Genomic DNA, 22,898 nt, shown 5'->3' with positions numbered 1-22,898 from the left:
TCAATCAAATGTCAGATTTTTTTTTGCTGTTGTTTGGAACCAACAACAGGGCCAAAGTGAACTGTCCTTTTTACTTTCTTCTTCTTTTTTTTTTTTTTTTTTATCATACTTGATTTTGGTAAATTACCTTAATAAGCCATTGTGACACTCACAAGAGAACATTTCATTCTCTTCCTCCTTTTGGATGCGTCTTAAATCTACAGATAGTCCTATGATTTCCCCCCCCCTCCACACGTAAGCTGTAATTGGTACGCAATTTGCTTTTTGGTTCCTCTCGCAAATTACATCCATTACTCTTCAAGTCACAATGTAAAAAAAAAAAACATGAATGAAATTCATGCTTATTGCTGCACGATTAGCTTTTAAGTCAGCCTGGTACATGATGTGTACACTTAAAAACTCTGTCACCTTGGCTGTTTTTTTTTTTCTTTAGTGTATTAAATCAAAAAATTGTTCACTAATTCTTTTCTCAACTCCGTCAGACAGAATATTTCTCTGTCATTATTATGTGACATGAAAGGAAACGTATTTTAGCAGGATCGCTGTGTTTGATGTAGACTATATGATGTGTTCTTATGGAAGGCAGTTAATTGTTGTTTCCCGTTCTTTGTGCACCTGACAGCTGTTTTTGAAGAATGCTGCTTGTTTTGCAGTGATGTCTAATTCGTCCACTGACGGTCTAGTTGGGAGGCACTGGTGGAGACTGTGATTGGCTGATGTCAGGAAAGATCCTGTTTTATACCTCACAGACTCAAAGAGTGAACTGAGGATGTGTTGAAGGGTTCTGATAAGTGCTTCATTTGTTTTAAATGCTTTTTTTATCTGCAGGGCTGCGAACAGAACGAGAGAGAAAGAGAGAGAGATATGGATAAAAATATGCAGAGCAGAGTGAATGGACAGGGAGATGCACAGGGAATGAGGGAGGAAGAGGGGGGTCTGGTTTAGTTTCGTTCAATGAGAAAAGTAGTGATCTGAAACTGATTTTCAGCCTGAATGTCATAAAAGTGTATTATGATTTGAAAACAAGATGATTTGTATCAGGTGTTCATTGTTTTTTTGTTGTTGTTTTTTTCTGAATTGGGAAAGATTCAATACCAGCTTAAAGGAATAGTTCACTTAAAAATGAAAATTCTGTCATCATTTACTCACACTCAATTGTTTCAAACCTGTATGAATTTCTTTCTTCTGCTGAACACAAAAGAAGATATTTTGAATTGTAATTTTTAAGTGAACTATTCCTTTAAGAAGAGAATATATATATTCTATCTCCTGTCATGTTTAGAAAAGTGTATAAAAATATTAGGTAACACTATTTCAATTGTCTACTTTAGACATTTCTACTAACTAACTTTGCAGCTACATTTCAACTACCAGTCATTTGAGTATTAATAATAGACTGTCTTCTTAATATCTCTAACACTTTATTTCGATGCTCATCCAACAGACTTTTCAAATATATCTCAACTTATTTTACTAACCCTAAGGGTTACTAAGTCTACTAATACTTTAATAAGAGTGAAGTTAGTTGAAATGTGGTTGCAAAGTTATTATAGTTAGTAGAAGTATAGTTAATAATAATAAAATTAAAGTTCAAGTTAAAACTTCTAGCCCCACTAGCCATTGGATTTTCCTCATGTAGACAAGAACATGGTGAGTTTAGTAAGTTTGAGGTCTTGAGGATTTTATCATTTAGCAGGATTTTATGGTCTGTTAATGAAAACTTAATTTTGTGTGTTTTATTAACTTCGATCACCCTTCACATTATGAAACAGGAAAATAAAGTGTTAAGTGCCCCTGTTATGGATTTTTGAAAATGACCTTTCATGTAGTGTATAATATAGCTCAAGTGAATGAAAACATCCTGCAAAGTTTTAAATCTGAAAGTGCACCGTATATAAAGTTATTGTCTTTCAAAAGTAAGAATCGACTGTGAGTCAATGAAATTAATCGTTTTTCAAACGAGTCATAAGCTGTTTCGTTGTGACGTCACGAAACATTAGCATATTGCCCGCCCACTTATTGCGCGCGCAGACACCAGGGAAAACTTCAACCTGAAACCTGTAGCTGATTCCTGTGGATACTGGAGAGCATCATGTCGAGAAGACGCTGTGCTCTACAATGTGAAGGTAAAGCCAGTTTTTTTTTCACTGCTTAAGGACGAGCATGTGAAGAATCAGTGGTTAAAATTCATCTTTACCACGATACCACAGCAGTATAATCCTAAACTTTTGCTGTGTTCCCTTTATTTTACTGACGACTGCTTCTCAAATCTCGGAGTTCAATGTAGGATTCTCAAACCGCTTGCTCTTGAAAGATGGTGTTCAAAATACTTAGTTTTGAGTTTTATATTGTGTTAGTCTCCTGCTAACTGGTTAACTCACATTATTACATGTCTTAACTGAAATACTTCTGCTAATCAGTTGTGGGCCACTATTACCTAAAACTGTGTCTATTAATGCAGATTGTCTGTCGTTCTCACTACTTTGAGGAAAGATTAAGCATGGAGCAAAATTAGTTTTACCAACGTTTATGTTACATCAGTCATTACAGTTGCAACATCTCATAATGTACCTCAAACTGAGTAGCGTATCACTGAGAAACGTCCTGCTCAGGTCGTCCTTGTTATGGAGGTTCGGGTTGAAGAACTAGTTCTTTCAATGTTTCATCATCGCACTCGCGGTCGATTGATATGGTAAAATCGATGTCATTGTTCATTACTGTGTTTAGTTTACGGTGTAGGAAGCCTCGGGACTAGCAGAGCTGATGTTGTTATAGCAATGGACGTTTTTGTTTTCGACTCGTGTGATGTACAAAGTAGACCAATCACAATAGAGCAGAGTAGCTTGCGGAAAGGAGGGATTTAGAGAGATTGATTCATCTGACGAGTCGTTTGAGAATCACTGAAAAATGTGTTGATGTGAAAATGTATATTATAAGAAAATGAAACAGTTTTTTGACCTTTGATGCATGTAAACCTGTTGTAGGAGACTCCAAAACAACATTAGGAAACTTTAAAACGGCATAATAGGGGCACTTTAATACTGTAAAATTCATCAATTACAACGAATATTGGCGAGATCTGCCCCGCAAAGTTCAAATCAAATGAAATGTTAAATGAAACTCATGATCACTGGCCTAATCAAGTGAGGTGTTACTTAATAGCACAAACACACTGTCCACCTCACCTCTCCTCGGTTGAAGTGATGGAGGTATAGGACAGTGGAACTGGGAAGATATGTGTTGGAGGGGGGTGGGGGGCCTATAGGACGAAGGTCAAAGGGTGCAAAGGGTTTAGTAGGGGGTAGAAGGTAAAATACAATTAAAACCAAGCAGGGAGTCAAGGGGAGTGACCTAGGTGAGAGTACTGTGTGTGTGTGACACATAATGAAAGGTTGAACCCTCCGTCGCAGAGATGGCATACCAAATCAACTCACCCTGGGAGAGAGAAGCCACAGCGAGAGAGGGAGGAAGAGAGAGAAGGAGGGAGGGGGAGCCAGAGAGCGTGGTTGCCACGGGGCTGAGTGACAGAAATTAATAATTAGTGACAATGATTGACAGCGCACTCTCCATCTGCGGCCCGCCGCTGCCTCCGAGCGCTTGCCTCCGCCGGCGACCGCGGGCACAATGAGCTCCAGCGGGATTCTGAGAGACGCTGATGATTGACAACTGCCTCCTGGAGAGATGGGGACAGCCAGTGTGTAGGGGTGACGTGGAGAGGGGAGCGAGAAGGAGGAGGAGGAGGAGAAGGAGGAGGAGGAGGGTAGGTTTGGGAGGCTTGTGGTGGTGTGTTTGGTCAGGATGGAAAACGACAAAGCTTACCTCAGTGCCAGCCTGACTCGACCCACCTCCTCCCGGTCCACAACACGACGCAGCCGTTATGCAAAGCAGTTGCGCTTTCTCCGGGGAGGGGGCTAAGAGCGAGAGAAGAAAGAAGCGAAGAAAACAGAAATAGAAGAGTTTGTGTGAGAGGGAAGGGTCAGTGAAAATTAGCCAGCTGTCTGAAGCTGCGTCCCCTCTTTTGACTGATTTGTCTCTGAGCTCTCCTCATTCGGTCTCATTATTGGCTATTATTGTGCAATTATTTAACCTTCATCTTATCGCTAATCTCAGTAATTGTACAAAGCGAGAAAGATTTAAACAAGCTTGCATTACAGACATTAATAATGTTTCATATTCATGTGAATAGGATGTCGCTCAGATGTAATTTTCTTTCTTTCTTTCTTTCTTTCTTTCTTTCTTTCTTTCTTTCTTTCTTTCTTTCTTTCTTTCTTTCTTTCTTTCTTTCTTTCTTTCTTTCTTTCTTTCTTTCTTTCTTCTGCATGCCATCAGCTGGCCTTCAGAGACGAAATATTCCCATATTCTGCATTCATGTTGTTTTATTGCATTATACCTTTTAACACCAGTGTTGGGGAAGTTACTCTAAAAAAGTAATTAATAACTAGCTACTAATTACATCATTAACAGTGTAATTAGATTGCTGTACTAATTACTCTCTCTAAAAAGCATTGCATTACTTATTTCTAATTACTTTCTAAATCCCATGTCAACATTGACCAGTTAAACAATACAAAGACATGAAACTGTTTACTAACTACATCAATTATTCCTGAATTGAAAGTATTGAAAGGGAGAAGGTTACATTAAAAACCTACATTTTAACATTAGACATTACATTTGAATGTTAAATCCACTATTGTGTTATATTTAATTGTTCTATAGTCTATACAACATTTAATGCAATTAAATCAGAAGTAACTAATTAAATTACAGAAAATGTAAAAGTAATCCCTTACTTTTTTCAAGGGAAAAGTAATTAAATTACAGTAAATAATCACTTAGTAATGCATTACACCCAACACTGTTTAAGAGAAGTTTGTTTTTATTGAAATCATCAATTTACATTGAGCAAATGTCATTGTCACATTGATGTGATTGCATTTGCATACAAATAAAACAGTGGAAAAAAAGAAGAAAAAAAGAAATAATAATATATAGGCCTATATAAAAATTAAAAATATATTTTATTGAAATTCTTACATTTAATTTTTTTTAATAAGATTTTTAACATTAATTTAATTTTAACATTCAAAGTTTTTCATTGTTCTTTAAAAATTTGTCAATCAATTATTTTATAATTAAATGACAAAACTCTTCCTTATGATGAATCTATATATTAATATTTTGTGAATTCTGTCAGATTTAACTTTTCTTCCAACCCATTTAGCTTTTCTTTAGTGGCTAGCTGCTAATCACAAGCAGTGTACATAGATTTTTTTTTTTAAGATAATTTTAAACAAATATAGAACATTTTGTCACGCAATAAGGCAAAAAAAATAAATAAATAATAATAATATGGATGAACGTCTTTAGAATCAAATTTGAGAACTGGAAGTATTGTGTAACTAGTATTAAAAATAGCAGAAAAATTGAAAAAAAAGTCTTGTTTTCTATTTTCAACACATTCACAATTTGATTAGGTCACCATTAGGAATAATTGTGAAAATAATGTTCTGCGATTGTGAGTAGCGGAATGTCAGTTTGAGTGGAGCACTATCTGTTCTGACATCACCATGCAGCAGTTCATATATGCACATCAATTCAGATAAAAGAAAAACAGCCAGACGAACTCTGACCTGTTGCACCTGGCGGGGGCGTACAGGTATCCGTGGTGTGTTCTGCAGAGGTCCGGCGTGTGGAGAGAATAGCCCAGTGGAATTTATCCAGTGCCATGCGTGCTTTAGCCTGCTTTGACATGGGCTGCTCTAATACATTCCAGCACAACTCCAGCCTAGAAAGAGGTCTCTAAGGCTTACACACACACACACACACACACACACACACACACACACACACACACACACACACACACACACACACACACACACACACACACACACACACACACACACACACACACACACACACACACACACACACACACACACACACACACACACACACACACACACACACACACACACACACACACACACACACACACACACACACACACACTTGACCTCAGGGGAAGAAAACCGGATTGCAAAGCAGAGATAGTCCTGCTGGGAAATGATTCATATCAGTGAACATTATTGATTTTTCCAAAACGGGCAATTTTCCCCCCCTCTGCCTTTGTTGTGTCTCTTTCTATCTTCCTCTCTCTCTCTTCCACAGCAGGTTACACATCTGTTGTATTCTGCTGTCAGATGTAGAGAACACCTGTCCATTCTATGATTATCTCCATTTTTCCCTTTTTTTCTATAAAGAAATACAATGGAGAAAAATTGACTGAAATGTTTACACTTTTCTACTATTTTAACACTTCACCAGATCATATTTCTTAAGGGGCATTCAAACCAAGAACGATAACTATAACGTTAACTATATTAGCGTCCAGACCAGCACACGATATCGTTCTGTTTATTTTAGGCACGTGCTGCAGTTTTAAACGCTCAAGCTCTATCAAGAAGGCTGGATTCTGATTGGCTGTCATTGTTTTATCATTCATCAGCTGGGAAAAAAATCGTTCTATCGTTTCTCTGTGCCGTTATCGTTATAGTTGTGTTGTGGATTACAACGATTTTTATAACTATATTGTTATTGTTATTGTTATAGTTATCGTTCTTGGTGTGAACAGGCTTTTAGACATGAAATGATTGTTTTATATGAGTAGAAACTGGGAAATCATTGACTTTTAATACCTCTGTTCCAAAACCCCAGTGAGCTACCTTGCTGTCTACATATGGCATCTGCCTTCTGTGACAGCATCCAAACTATCATGTGAGAAGGCCTTTATGGAAAACCTTGCACGCCATGTTTAAGCATAAAAATGCATAGCATACACAAATGTTTGGCAAGGTTTGGCTCAGGCTCACTTTGTCTACCATATTAGTGTAGATGATGATGTGTTGTGATCCTCCTTAGTAACATTAAACTCTGCTCAGCTGTCAGATTGGCCCTGGGAGAGCTCAATCAGAAGTGAATGCTGCTGTGTTCTGTAATGGACTGAAATGGTTCAGGGTGAGAAGACCTGAGGTGTGCTGAGAGTCCCTGAAACCCGGCTGTCTCGTGTAGATGAGGGTGTTCACCCATTCCCCATCTCTAGAGGTGTAACACTTTATTTCACATGTTACATGTTATTATAGTAATAATAACCAAATTAAGCATAATTACATTCAACTAACCCTAAACCCAACCCTAACCCAATAATAAGTATTTGTAGTTAATTAATATTACTCAGAAAGGGTTAGTTCACCCAAAAATGAAAATTCATTTACTCACCCTCAAGTTGTTCCAAACCTATGAGTTCCTTTTTACTGCTGTACACAAAAGAATATATTTTGAAGAATATGGGTAACCAAACAGTTGATGGACCCTATTAACTTCCATAGTATAAAATAAAATAAAATAAAATACTATGGGGTCCATCAACTGTTTGGTTACTGATATTCTTTAAAATGAGCTTTGTGGTCAGCAGAAGAAAGACATTCATTGAGGTTTGGAACGGCTTAAGATGAGTAAATGATGACAGAATCTTCATTTTTGGGTGAACTATCCCTTTAAATGTATAATTACACTGTAACAAGGAGACCTTAAAATAAAGTGTAACCTTCTGTTTATTATAAGCGTGCAGTTATGCAGTCTGCTGCTTTAAATGCACAAGCTTTTTAAACTTTAATTGGCTGTCACTTTGTTAATCTATCTATCTGTCTATTTGTCTATCTATCTATCAAATATTTTTCTTATCTGTCTATCTGTCTATCCGTCTATCTATCTATCTATCGTCTATCTATCTATCTATCCATCTATCCATCTATCCATCTATCTATCTATCTATCTATCTATCTATCTATCTATCTATCTATCTATCTATCTATCTATCTATCTATCTATCTATCTATCTATCAAATATTTTTCCTATCTATCTATCTATCTATCTATCTATCTATCTATCTATCTATCTATCTATCTATCTATCTATCTATCTATCTATCTATCTATCTATCTATCTATCTATCTATCTATCTATCTATCAAATCTTTTTCTTATCTATCTATCTATCATCTATCTATCTATCTATCTATCTATCTATCTATCTATCTATCTATCTATCTATCTATCTATCTATCTATCTATCTATCTATCTATCTATCTATCTATCTATCTATCTATCTATCTATCGATTGATCGATCAAATATTTTTCTTATCTATTGATCTATCTATCGATCTATCAAATATTTTTTAATCTATCTATCTATCGATCTATCAAATATTTTTTAATCTATCTATCTATCGATCTATCAAATATTTTTTAATCTATCTATCTATCGATCTATCATATATTTTTCTTATCAATCAATCTATCTATCCATCGATCTATCGATCTATCTATCGATCTATCAAATATTTTTCCTATCTATCTATCTATCTATCTATCTATCTATCTATCTATCTATCTATCTATCTATCTATCTATCTATCTATCTATCTATCTATCGATCGATCAAATATTTTTCTTATTGATCTGTCTATCGATCTATCAAATATTTTTTTTTATCGATCTATCGATTTCTCAAATATTTTTCTGATCTATCTATCTATCGATCTGTCCGTCCGTCCCGACTTCATATAATTTCTTACCATTAGTTCTTTCAAACAGGAACTGTTACCATGTAGTTGTATGTGTTTTGTTAACAACAAAAGCAGTTTCTGCCTCTGCTCGCTTCTTCTCCTTCTACAACTGAGTCATGTAGCCTAACTTTCAAGTGATTCTTCTCTTATTTGCATTTTCGCTTTTTCTATCTTTTCGTCCCTCTCTCCCCTGGACATCGTCACCCCTCACCTCTAGAGAAACACACACACACTTACATAGAGTCCGGTGCACATGTGAGCTGACAGCTGGCTTCCGCAGGGCCCAGCAGGTGCGGTGACAAGGCCCCAGAGGCCCCTGACTCACAGTGCCTGTGTGTGTGTGTGTGTGTGAGTTTGCTTGACTGATAGATAAAAGCCTGGACATATTAGTTGTGATTTTTATCTACAATGCTTTTGTCCTTTAAACAAAGTTATTTATTTTCATGCAGTTTTTCCCCTTAATTTGCAGTTTATCTCAGTGACACGTGCGCTAGACCCGGGGAGAAATGCACATAGAGGAAAAAAGTTTACCCCATTGTTCTCTTTGTATTTCCAACTCTCTTGTGTACGTTTTATGCGCTCCTAAATGTAGAATTAAACCTTTTTCCTAACACATGGGAGTTGACACATTATAAATAGATTAATTCGTATATCTATGGAAAGTAGAAAGTAGATGCTTAATTATCTTGATCTTTGCTTTGACGCTCCATTTCTCTCTCTCTCTCTCTCTCTCTCTCTCTCTCTCTCTCTCTCTCTCTCTCTCTCTCTCTCTCTCTCTCTCTCTCTCTCTCTCTCGCTCCGTAACATGGCTGATATTGGTCAGCGTGGGATGTCTGCACAGTATGAAGTTGAAAGGCACCGCGCACACACACACCTGGCTCACCGGCTGCCTCTTTGGTCTGCGTCACCTTTTGTCAGGCTCATGTTAATTAAGCCCCGTCAACGACAAACACACGCACACACATGCACCCTCACCGGGGTGCCTTTTAATGAGCCAGCCATTTGATAGTTATAGACACCAAACCAATGTGCTTGTTTTATGTCTTGATGTGTCTGTGTGTGTGCTTTCTGAAGAAGAAGACGAAGGTGGAAAAGAGGAGGAGGTTTTGGGGAAGATCAGCTGATGAGGAATTGTTTAAGGTAAATAGGGAATATGTCATCTTTCTTTCACTCTCTCTATGTCTCTCGTTCTCTCTCACACTTCTCCTTGTTTTGCGTCCAAGTGAGCCGTGACTCTCGCTTTTCAGCGAGATGAAAGAAACCCGGCACGGGGCTTCCAACAAAAGTGCCGGCAATCACAAACAAACCTTCAAATGAAGAACATCAAAGGCGCTGCCCCAATTGTTAGCCTCTCGTGTCCGGGGAAAATTGGCTCATTAAGGCCAAAAAATGACATTGTTTACATTAACCGAGGCCCCTGATTAGATGCAACCATGTTTGTTATGTTGTGTTGTCCGCCTTCACTGTTGCCGCTACCAACAGGCCACTTCAGCCCGCCGCCCGCACAATCGTTCCTTTGAAGGCTTTCTCTTCGCTGATAAAGAGAGAAAGAATGGGACAACAAAAAAAGAAAGCAAAGGAGAAAAGGATAAACACGGTCACAATTGCAAACGCATACAGAAGGACATGATAGGTCCATTCTCTCTGTTTCTTTATTCCAGCATCAGTTTGCTCTCTTTAGGATTAATTAGCTTGCCCGTGGAAAGAGTGGCGATTTGAGAGGACAGTTCAGGCTGTGATGGATCCGTTTGTGTGGTAATTGCACTGATAAAGAGTGGGGTGTTTTTGGAAGGAGAGAAAGAAAAGGACCACTGTTGGGGGGTGGGTGGTTGGACAGATGGGGGGAGGGGGGAGGGGGGGGGGCTGTTGTGCCGATGGCCTAGGCTCATCTTGTAAATTAAAATGACCTATTTTGCAAAAAACCTCTAGACGAATTCACAAGCTGAAATGGTGTCTAATAACTGTACGGTGGAGGTTTGACAAGTTTGTGCTGTCATGAGAGATGTGGTATTGGAATCTTTTTATTAGTTGCATGTTTTGATGAAATTTTTTAAAAAGAATTAAAGAATTGCTTAAAGCGATAGTTCACCCAAAATGAAAATCGTCAACATTTACTCAAGTCGTTACAAACCCGTGTGACTTACTTTCTTCCAAAGGCCCTGTTTACACCTAGTATTAAGATGTGTTGAGGTCGATCGGATCACAAGTGGACGACACTAAATACAGGTGTAAACGGGGTCTAAAACATTTTGAGCTTGTCCACTTTCGACCACTTCCAGAGGCAGTCGAAAACGCATTAGAACGGATTGCTTTGTAGAGTAAACGTTCATGTGGTAGAATGTGTTCGAAAAGCCACAAAAGACCGGCTACTCTCCACCTACTAAATTAATGCGTAAACATTATGGGAAGTGCACTAGCCAGACGGGATTTAAACTTTGTCACCTGAAGACCCAAGTTCGGTTTGAAGATGAAAAACGTACCAAGCCCGATGTTCTCTCACCATTCCTGATTTTTAACACGCACACACCACATTAAGCGTGGTCTTGCGGCTATCAGAGCAGAAATGAAAGCTGATGCTTTCTGTATATTTTCCGTCGTCTCCGGTCACGTTTCATTTCGTCCAATAGATCGAAAGATCTGAAATACCGCCCATAAAGAAATCAGGAGATAAGTGGTTGAAAGTGGACAAAAGAGATGGATTAAAATACCAGGTGTAAACAAGGATGTGTCTCCCTCGTCTACTTGTGATCCGATCGACAAAAACTCATCTAAATACCAGGTGTAAACAGGGCCACAGATATTCAAGCTGCTCTTTTCTATGCAATGAAAACAAATTGACACATATTCAAACTGTTCATTGATGTCAAATGTGGCATGACGCTACCCTGGTAAACCAGAGTTCTCGCGAGAGCACAAGTTGAATTTGCTCAGCGAGTTACTCTGGTGTCGAGCAATGGAGCTCATTAAATATGCCCCTCGATCTGAGCTGCACCAATCACATCGGGTTATCTGATATAGGCGGGCCAGAGGCGAGCTAAACAGATGACGACAGCGCTGTGACGTCGAAGTCAGTAGTAAACATTGCAAGATGGCTATGGATGAACACCAGTTGTTTGAAACGGCTTTGGCCGCTACAATGAACGAGTTAGACTTGGCTTTTTCCCCAAAAGAGGAACAGTAGACCGCGCTTGAATCGTTCCTTTGCAAGAAGGGTGTTTTTGCTGTTTTGCCGACCGGAAGAGTCTAATCTACCAGTTGGCTCCGCTGGTAGCTAAGCGTATGGGGCTTATTGTTGTGATTGGTCGTAGTGTTATCCAATTGCGTGCTGTGAGATTTTCAAATGCATGCTTGGTGCCGCCCCTCGAGCTGGCCGATTTTCATTGACCGACACCAGACCATTAATCTTTTAGATTTAGGTCTGGATTTCCACGCTAGCATGACGCTTCTTCATGTACCAAATTTGAATAAAGAACTTTCTACACTTCCTTTATTACAAATATGTGTCTTCTTCATACCTGTCAACCCTCCCGTTTTCCCCGGGATTCTCCCGTATTTTACCTTGCTATCCCGCTATCATCCCGTTTAAATATTTTCCCGTATTTCTCCCGTATTTTTATAAAAAATCTTTCTATAAAAAATTTAAAAATCCCACTGGGCACAAACCAGTTAATTTTCAAATCTCAATGTTAACAGGTATGGTCTTCTTATGCAGTATAAGTCTGAAAAAATATTCTCAAAATTTCAGCAACACTTTACAATAATGGTTAAATAATGTGTTTTTTTTAAACATCTTTTAACAATTTTTATCATAACAAGAATTTTTTTTACAGCATTATTCATCTAGGTTCATATTAGATCAATTATTTTTTTAATACATACATTTATGAATTATAGAATTTTAATTATTTGTGTTATATATTAGGTATATACATATATATGATTTATTTTGAATATATAATTCAGTTTGTTAATTATAATTAACAAACTATTTATATAATTATTCATATAAATAATTATTCATATAATTTCCGACCCGGAGAACTTCTTGCTGTGAGACAACAGCGCTAAGTGAGCCATAATATACACAATATACAAAAATTAACAAATTATTTAATGTTAGCTATCACATTAACTAATGTTAACAAATAAAACCTAATTGTAATGTTTTATCCAAATATCACTCGTAACTGCAATTTATTCTATATGGTACTGTAATGTGAAGCATTTATGAAGCTTACTGTCCTGTCGCTGAGCAGGGGCTGGGACAGGGCTGTGTCTGTGTTTAAGAGAGAGAGAAAAGGGTGAAGAAGAACTGTTCTGCTAACCACACTGTAACCTCCTAACCCTTCCCTCCCTTCCTCTCCAGGCTCCATCACCTCTGCGTTCTCAGGGAGAGTGACCTAACCTGAAAATAATTACAACTACTGAACTGTCACTGCACCCTTCACCTCATCTCCAGTCCTCATCGCCAAAAACACGCACCCCACAGGTCAGGTCACCACATTAGATCACCCATACACACTCACACACCACCCCTGCTCCACAAAAGTGCCTGACTTCCATTAACATATTTTCACTTTTTCCTGTTTTTCAGTCCACTCTCTTTCTCTCTTTATTCCCGCTCCCCTCCTCAGCGGGGCCCCCAAAACTGTCGTAATTGCCTTTTAAAATAGTTTAGCATCTCCCTCAGAGAGCAGAAAAGTTTCCCCACTATGGCACTGGAGGAAGAGTGAGTTGTTTTGCGGCGCTGCCGTGGAAACAGAGACGAGATGAATTGAAATGATCTTGACTTCTGACCAGCTTCGTCTCCTGGGGGGGAAACAGCACAGGATAGAAGAGCGCACTATGACTTCTCTTCACTGTTTAAGGACTTGTTTTGAAAAGACAAATTGGTTGTGGTAGGCTGAGAAAGATGCATTGCCTTTTGGCTTGCCTGTAATTCCAACTCATGAAAGTCTTTTTCTTAGAATATATTTTAAATGCAATTTTGTTTCAAACCTGAATGATTTTGCTTGTTTTTTTTTTATGATTGAGGTTACTTTTTTTCCACTGGTGTCCAATAAGAGGTCTGGAATCAGTCCATCTTTATGCAAACAAAATGACCACCTTTGAGGGTTGTTTTTGTGGCATCTGAGTTTTTACATCCTCTACTAGTAGAAACAGTTGTAAAGGAAAACAAATGCAGATTTTTCTTCTTCTTCTTCATTCATTCGTTATTCTACAGTCAGTATTTTACAGGCATTATTGTTCAGAGACAAAAAGGTTCAAACTTTTGTACATTGTATAACATTTTAAACATCTAAGTATAACACAGACTCTACTTGGGACAGGACAGGCTACTTAAAGGGGAAACAATTATTATGAACCAAGGAATTATACATTTATTTCTAATTCATTTTGTATTTTTTCTATTATTGTTATCATTGATAACACTTTATTTTAATGGTACACTTTATGCCTGGTACACATTGTACGATTTTGGGCTGTTCCAGATGACCAATCGTTGCGATTTCTGTGGTCTTGGCTCCTTAACGGTGGTCCTACATCGTACAGTGGAATGGGTTCAAATCACGGTCTTGCGACCAAAGATAGCCTGCGATAATTTTCTGAAAGTGTCAGAAATTCAGCATGATCATCTCACAGTGTGTTTGCTGCTACGACCTACGTCTACTGACTAGCCAATAAAATTGTAACATGGTGTATTGATCAACGCAACATGGCGCTCCATTTGCAAAATTGGCATGCCAAATTGGCCTCTATTCCATAGTCATGACCGCCATGTTCTCCTCTTTCGCTTCCTCCTCTTTTTTTCAGTGCACATAAAAACCACAATTGCAAAAGTGTGATTCATCTCGCTCTATTTTTTTACCACTAGCGCATACTGATGACGTTTTATTCTTCTATTCTAACTTGCATCGTAGCCTACGATTCAATAGGTGTCATCATCGTACAGTTTATGTTGTGCCCAGGTTTATTAGATCTGTGTCTGTAGCAGGCTTTAGACATTCTACTAACTATAAGTAACTTTGCAACTACATGTCAGCTAACAGATGTTAGAGTATTAGTAGACTCTCTCTTAATATCTGTTAGGAACTTTCTTCATTTAATAGTTTTTTGAAAACGAATAAATCACATGTTTTTGACCCATGTTTCAAGATTTACTGACATCTGATTAGTTGTAATGATTTCATAGTATTTGTTTTTAAGGATAATTTGGCAAAATATTATTCCCAAGGCATAGGAAATCTATGGGATGGAGAGGACCGGTGAGCCAGAGAAAAGCATTTACAGACTTATAAAAGCTCCCCAAAGAGTGTTTTATTTATTTAATAGTTCTGCACGGTAGTGTCATGTAGCCCTAGGCATCAAGCATCTTCCACTCCTGGGAAATAAAGGAGAGAGTGTGGTTAGAGGAAACCCAATTAGGATATTGATAAGAGGCTCAGAATCTGCTCAGAGGAGAGAGCCATATGAATATTTGCATATATACTCCTATTATGAACCACACCTAATAAGCTTATTGATAGAATTTGTATTTACCATGATGCAAACAGTGGAATTTGTTTCTGTGACTTTTACTCAAAATTGCCATGTTAAATTATGGGACAGCCTCCCAAACCACGGCATATCAACTGGAATTTAAATGCAATTAAAGTTGCATGATAATAAATGGCTGTAAAACATTTTTATTTTATTTTTTTCTTGTCTTAGGGCTGCTGTCTATGGAAGCCTGTTTACACCTCAGAGTAAAACCTAAAACAAGTAATTACAGCTTAATGTAAGAAATTAAGTCAGACTGTAAGGAATAAAGTTGCATTTATATAAAAAAGGATGCATTTGTGAGTTACAATTCCCTTTTAATTATTTTTATTTTGAGTTGGAAACAAGCTTTCATAGTCACTTCAAAAATTATAATAATAATAATTAAAAAAATGCATGATGCACCTGAATTAAAGAGACATTCTTCTTTTGTCAACCCATTAAAGGGTCTGATTCATTTAAAGGCACATGATATGAAATTTCCAATATCACCTGTTTGTACTTTTCCACTTTTACTAAGTTAGCAGAGCAGTGATTGAACAGAGAGAGGAGTGGAGGTGAGAAGAAAAGGCTGCAGTGAGAGTATGTGGACGAAAAAACAGAACAGACAGGCAAGTGTTTTATTGAATCTGTGGTGTCCACAGAATCGGCTAACTCACTTAGAGGGCGTCTCTAAAAGCATTCAGTGTGTGGAGCCCTATGGGCAGTGTCACTCTCAATCTACAAAACAGAGGACCGGAGGGGTTGCTCTTTGAATAAGAAAACTACTTTTACAATACAGACGGATTATTTCATCTCTGACTGGTCCCTCCTGAGACTTCAGCCGCATATTTCGGGGGAATGAAAAATAGGGCTGTGAATGTGTGTTTGGTCAAATCTGATATCAATATCACTTTAGAGAGATTATTTCCCCATATATGTCTCTCAGAAGCTTTTCACTCTGCTTGGCTCATGAGGATAGAATTTGCTTCTAAATTAAATGCGACGGTCGAGGGCACCACATGGGGTCTGGATTCCAAGACATATCATGTATATCTGAAGTTGCTCAAAAAATCTAAACAGGCAAAAAAATTTAAACGCCACAAACAAATCTGACCTTTCAAAGCAAATCATTAAACTTCATTGCACACTTTAAGATTAAGTTTATTAAGTTAAGATTTTGCAAACTTCAAGAAAATTCTTGATGAAAAAAAATAATTCTAAATGATAATTCATAATTTACTCACTTTCATGTCATTCCAAGACTGTATACTTCTGAGGAACACAAAAACGTCAATGGGGTCCATTGTTGTTTTTGACCCCATTGACTTTCATTATATGGACAAAAACTTTCCTCAAATATCTTATATTTGGAATGACATCAGGGTGAGTAAATGGGCAAACTTTCATTTTCAGTTGGAATATCTCTATAAATAACGCCTTCTTTGCACTATATTTACATAATCATCACTTTAGGTCTCTGTTAAGTTTTATTAGCACCATAGAAAAACAAAGACGGACACTTATCAGATGACGGTTGTAATGCGTTATACCAGACTTCCCATTGATTATCCCACAGGATCCCCTCAGGGTTTGCTAAATGGTGTCTGTGTATTGCTATTATGGGGGTTACCAATTATTTTCCCCCTGAAATTAAGGGCAATGACCCTAATATGAGGCCACTTAGAGCCTGTAATAAGATGATAATTGAGTTTGATGATAGACCCCCATCCCCTCCCTCACAACTTCACAGCCCTATTCATGCTAACTCTCAGTTCTTAGTAATGGATTACAGTGGCATTACTTACATTTATCATTTCCTGCATGATAGACTGTGTGTAGAATATGATAGCAGGAGGAAAAGATAACACCCAAGATCATCTTATTTCTCTCCGTTTCATTGTTCTGTTTCCTCTTTAGTGCCGTTCCCGAGATCCACTCGAATGAGCTGTAATTGTATATGCACGATTCCCCCAAGACTTTCAAATTAAAAGAAAGTTCCATCCAACCATTCAGCCATTCCTTCTTATTCTTTCCCGGCCTTCTCACACATAAAACCTGGCCTGGGGACAGCAAGCTTATTTGAACAGAGCCTTACATCTCCCTATCCAGCTTTGTGTTACTAATAAGGAGATGCACATACACTTTCACTGAACTGACTTTCATGCAAGGGTTCCCCTCACTGGATAAGACCATTGTGAAAGAGAATGTTGTGTTATCAAACCATTATTTACAGCTATTTGTTTACATTTACATTCATGCATTTGGCTGGCACTTTTAAGCAAAATAATTTACATTTAATTCAAGGTAGAACAGTCATTTTTCTCTCCATTTACAGCAAATGTGGTTTACAGATGACCTTACCTTTTAGAACTTTCTTTCGTCCAAGTAACATAAAAGAAGATGTTTTGAAGAGTGTTCATGCTGCAGTCTTCTATACGATTGGATGGGAACCAAGGGCTGTAAAACTCCAGAAAGGGTTTCAAAAGACATGAGGGTCAAAAACCGATAAATGAATTTTGATTTTTGTGTGAATTATTCCTTTAAGCAACCCAGAGTCAATACCAGGGGCGCCGCCAGCAATTTTGGGCCCTATGAAAGAATATCAGGTTGAAGTGCGTGGGCCCTTAGAATCATCCTAACTTTCAGCTGCGCTTAGCAGCGCCCCTGGTCAATACTACAGGATAGTGATAACATTTCAATCACAATATGACACCAATCGTAAAAGATAACAATCTTCCAAGAATCTATTAAGAATTATATTACTGTTCAAAAGTCTGGGGTTAATTGGTAGGATTATTTAATGCTTTTGAAGTCTCTTATGCTCTCCAAGGCTTCATTTATTACAGTAAAACAGTAATATTGTGAAATATTACAATTTAAAATGAGTGCTTTCTTATTTTATATATTTTCCAATGTAATTTATCGATGGCAAAGCTGAATTTCAATTTTCAGCAGTCATCACTCATCAGTGTCACATGATCCTTCAGAAATCATTCTAATATAAAGATTCTTCTAAATGTCTTTACTGCCACTTTTGAGCAATTTAATGCAACCTAGCTGAATAAATGTATTAATTTCTTTAAAAAATGTTTAAAAAATAATCTTACTGACCCCAAAATTTTGAACAGTAGTGTAAATGAAATACTTCTGCTTAAACCAAAAATGTCTTTTTTAGTTAATTTTTTTCAGAATTTCAGTCTTTCCAGTAGGATATTTCATTGGAAGGGACTCATAATTTAAAATTCAAAGAACAGGTTGGACATTTCAGTGAATTCTTTAAAAAAATATTTTAGGGCTGAACAGTTACATGAATGATTCTTAGACTAAAAACAAAAGCTAATTTGAATTAAATACACTCCTTTTGGCCTGTTCTTTGAATTTTGACTATGGACAGAATTGGCCTTAAAATGGTTATACAAACTTTGAATCTTGATCACTGTGATTCTTTGCCATGGACCATAAAAAAGTTTTTGGTGGTCAGTTTCATGAGCCATTACAAATATTTTCATTTCAATCTCAAAAATGACTAAACTCCTGGTATAGACTTGGCAGCTGAATTAGAGTGAACAGAAAAATCTGTGAATCAAATCCCTGAACTTTTAAATTTAAAGAACTTTACATAAGAGGCAATTGTTAGGCGAGACAATACAAATCTGGTCTGCATTGGCTTATCAGGACATATTGCCTAACATTAGCAGAATAAACAGAGCCATAAGACTTGTTTCTTAAGTGAAATCAGTTGTTTATCAACTATATGTTACTTTATATATTAATACAAAAATAAAGAAGCTAAAATGAATGTGAAATGATGTTTGATGTAAATTTGCCCTATAGTGGGATTTTCATCCTTTGTCATTTTGAAAGTATATCTGAATATCTGGTGCCAATGAGCTTTCCACTGCCATGAAGAAGCCAAAATAAGAGTGGCTTTGAAAATGTGTGGTTAATTAGATCATAATGGCCTCATCAATTAGGAGCAAATCATGGCTTGGCCTTGGCTGGACGTTTTAATGAAAAGTTGAAATGGGTCGCCCCTCAGGGCACCAAGTGTCCAAATCCACTCTGCCGGTCGTCATTTATCACTGTAGTACGCCACAGACATCTTTACTCGTTAAAACAACTAATTCCACCTGGCCGAAATAGACATGTTTATTAGTCTATACTCTTGCAGTGACTCTTACGTTTTTAACATATCAAGCCACCTTGACGGTTTCCAGAAGCTTCTCTACCCCATGCAACCTTGGAAAAATGCTTGTCAATCCTTGATAAAGTGCTTAAATAAAATCATTATTTGACTGTATTGATGTTTTTTTTTGTCCCCATGCAAGGCTCAATAGGTTATTGTGGATTCTGCCAAATGGGTCTGTGAGAAATCATTAGAGTGGGCTGATGTGATTTACGTCCTTGGTAGCGAGGGGCACCCAAATGATCTGCCTCTCAATCGGCATCATCAATCATGCAGAACCAGCGGGCACCTCAGGCAGCCAGAGCTGGCGTTGTGTTGGGTGGGACAGATATGTGTGTGCAGTTGAGGGGTTTGATGACAAATATGAATGTTTGGGTTTGTGGGGCAAGACTGGCAGCATACTTGGCATCGCCCATGTTTGTGTGTGTGAGAGAGAGACTGTGTGTATTGTCTTTGGCAGAGCTCCATCTTGGCTTGATGTTAATGTTTGTGAACTGACTTCCTTAAAAGACATCCTAGCTCCCAATATCAGTGTGTCAATTTCATAAATGCATCAGCAATCAATACCATTTTGTTTTGTTTTGTACACAGGATATCAGCGTTCTACTTTTGTGGAGTTTTACATCCTGCAGCTTCATCAGCATCGTGACCTCTGCCTATTAAAATGATGGAAGTCAATAGAATAAACAACAAAAGTGCATCAATGAATCAGTGCCAGCAAACAGCAACATTAATCTCTGTAGTCCATCACTGGTTTATAAAGACAAACAGGTAACACTTTACAATAATGTTGTATTTGTTAACATTACTTAATGCAATACATAACATTAAATAATTAATCTTTTAATGAATGTATAAATATTTATCTACACAAAAACTTAAAAAAAATTCCCCATTTCAAGTTGTATACATTAACATCAGTTAATTTATTATAAGAAAAACAAAACAATGATTAACAGTGAACAATATATTTATAAATTAACATTAGAACCTAGATAAATAAATGCTGTAAAAAATTGTTTATTGTTAGTATTGAATTTAACTGAATTACAATTTAAACTAAAGTGTTACCGACATACATATAATTGACTAGAAAGATAAAGGTCTTCCTGTGAGACTGTAGTGCTTTCTGATTGTAAAAACTGTAATTTGATGTTAGGAAAAGGGAGATACTCAAATAAAACATGCACAGGCTGGATGTCTATCATTGAATTATAGCTTAAATTCTGTCTATTCGTCTCACAACATTATTGTATGGCTTCAGAAGACTTGGAACATTAAGCACAGGTTGTATGGACTACTTTTATAGAGCTTTTTGTAGCTTGACATCCTGTGTCCTCCATGAACTGCTGTTGTATGGAAAAGATCTGTGAAAATCCACAGAACAAAATAATAGCAGGTTTGGAATGACATTAGGGTGAGTAAATAATGACAGAATTGTTTATCTGAATCAACTTGTCTGAACTGTTTCTTTAAGTGGTGTCCTACAGGCCTTGAAGGGATTTTTTGTGTGGAGCTGTCTATGGTGCTGATGTCAGTGGGAACATTTGATGGTGCTGACTGGACAGCTCTGGAAAGCCAAAAATTGCTACATCCACAAATAAATCTTATCGGGCCAAATACCTTATTGTTAGCCAAATGACTGAGCTGGATAGAGCAAGAATAGTGGCCTATAACAAATTCATTATTAAACTGCAGACTTAGGATTACAGGAAACTTATAATGTAGATTAAAATCATGAAGCACATTCATCTTATAGGTACAATCACCAGTGTTAAGAAGACCCGAGAGAACCAACTCTGTAATATAAAGCAGTTTGCATCACGTGACACGTTCAGGATGTCTGTAATTTGATAATATTGAAGCAGTACCAGCTCAGATAAATCTTTGCAATAATGTCAGACGCAATTGTGAAATCCTTGTTCATCTCTCTTTTACACACAGCGTGACAATGGCTCGTGAATTACGTGACCGTGAAAGTGCCGTGAAATCGCTCGAGTGTTGTAATTAATAAAAGCCCTAAAACCTGATAAACTGCAGCTTAATGATTACACGACTAATTATGGAGGGCGGATAAAAGACATCACGGTGCTGCACAGACCTGATAACCCTTTAAACAAGCCGTCTTTATCCTTGCCGGCGCACTCTCTATATTAACTGCGTGAAAAATCACATGAAAAGACAGGAAAAGAGGGGAGTGGTGGAATTAGCTGGGTTGTATAAGCAATTATAGGGGCATGGTATGTAGCTAAGCACACTAATAGGTATGTAGAGGAGGCATTATTCAATTAAAGTGGCGGGATACAGTGCAAAGGAACAGAGATGCGGTGACAGCGCCGGTGTCTTCTCCTTATGAAACAACCTATTTAAGCTAAATCAACTCCCACTTAAGAACAGCTGTAATAAGCACGGAGGAGACGCGCGGTGGCCCGCGGGGCCTCATCCGTCATGCTGTAATACCCAATCAAAATGAGTGATGACACCTTGCACTGTGCCTGCTGCATCCCCTTCTAGCATTACCCTGCTCTTTCTCTGCGCCCAGTTCCTGCTTGAACGCCGTACTTTTCGAACGTGTTCTCAGAAGTCAGTGTCGGGTCCCAAGTGCTCACATGAATCAGCAACTCTGGTATATAAATGCAGCTTTCCGGTAATGCTGAAACCGAAAGTCATCTCTTTTGAGAAATGCTGTGTCTCACTGGTTATAAAAAACAGGTTTATTTCTGTGACTGTATTGTGACCCGTCTACTGTCTAAAGGGAGTATACTGTAGATGGCCTGTGAAAAACCTGTGAAACAAAATCACGTTCTGCTGGGCTTCATTTAGCTTTTGAGGAAAAAGTTACTGTTTCGTTCCGAATGAATCAGTGTTTTGAATGAATCGTTTGAGAGAATGACAACCCGCTTGAGTGAACAATTCAATGACTTGTGTATGTGTTACGTTCTGAATGAATTAGTGTTTTTGAATGAATCGTTTGAGAGAATGACAACCCGCTTGAGTGAACAATTCAATGACTTGTGTATGTGTTATGTTCTGAATGAATTAGTGTTTTTGAATGAATCGCTTGAATGAGTCCCACCCGAAGACAATAGGTGTGTTCGATTTGAAATGACGCTGCGCAGACCGATCGGTGTAAGCTATGACATCAAAGTACCACAAGAACGATTACTGTACGTTCACACCGCCGCCGACTTGAGCTTCCAAAGTTACCGGAATTCATTCATTTTCAATGGAAGCTGGCTTCTCTCAGCTGCAAGGAGCGTCAAATCCATCGGCGTCGCGTTTTGGGCGTTTTGAGCGTTTTGAGCGTCAATCTGAAAGTTGAAAGTATCTCAACTTTATGGTAATGAGCTATGACGCGGTTCAGCGGCAAGCAGCGGCAAACGCCAGCAACCAATCGGAATATAAACGTCCTTCGCGCTGGCTGATTCCGGAGAAACATACGATGTAAACTTTCGTTCCTACCAAAACATTAGTTCCGAGAAAATGGAGGAGAAACTGATAATCGCTGTTGCTGGGTTTCCTATCATTTATGATATGACGTTATTTTCATATAGGGAC

The 22,898-nt window shown here is 37.8% G+C and overlaps 1 long non-coding RNA gene across 1 annotated transcript in view; it reads left to right on the top strand.

The window, feature by feature from the left end:
* Positions 1-1,871: 1,871 nt before the first annotated feature.
* Positions 1,872-22,898, top strand: part of LOC309483536 — a 43,170-nt gene continuing 22,143 nt past the window's right edge. Inside the window, exons 1-2 of the long non-coding RNA XR_014200587.1 lie at positions 1,872-2,126; positions 19,932-20,111. This is a non-coding gene — a long non-coding RNA (uncharacterized lncRNA). The remainder of the gene's footprint in view (positions 2,127-19,931; positions 20,112-22,898) is intronic.

Source organism: Leuciscus leuciscus (genome assembly GCF_965113295.1).
Source record: "Leuciscus leuciscus genome assembly, chromosome: 20".
Classification (NCBI taxonomy): Eukaryota; Metazoa; Chordata; class Actinopteri; order Cypriniformes; family Leuciscidae; genus Leuciscus; species Leuciscus leuciscus.
Note: the sequence above shows the minus strand (reverse complement) of the source record. Positions and strands in the feature narration are given on the sequence as shown.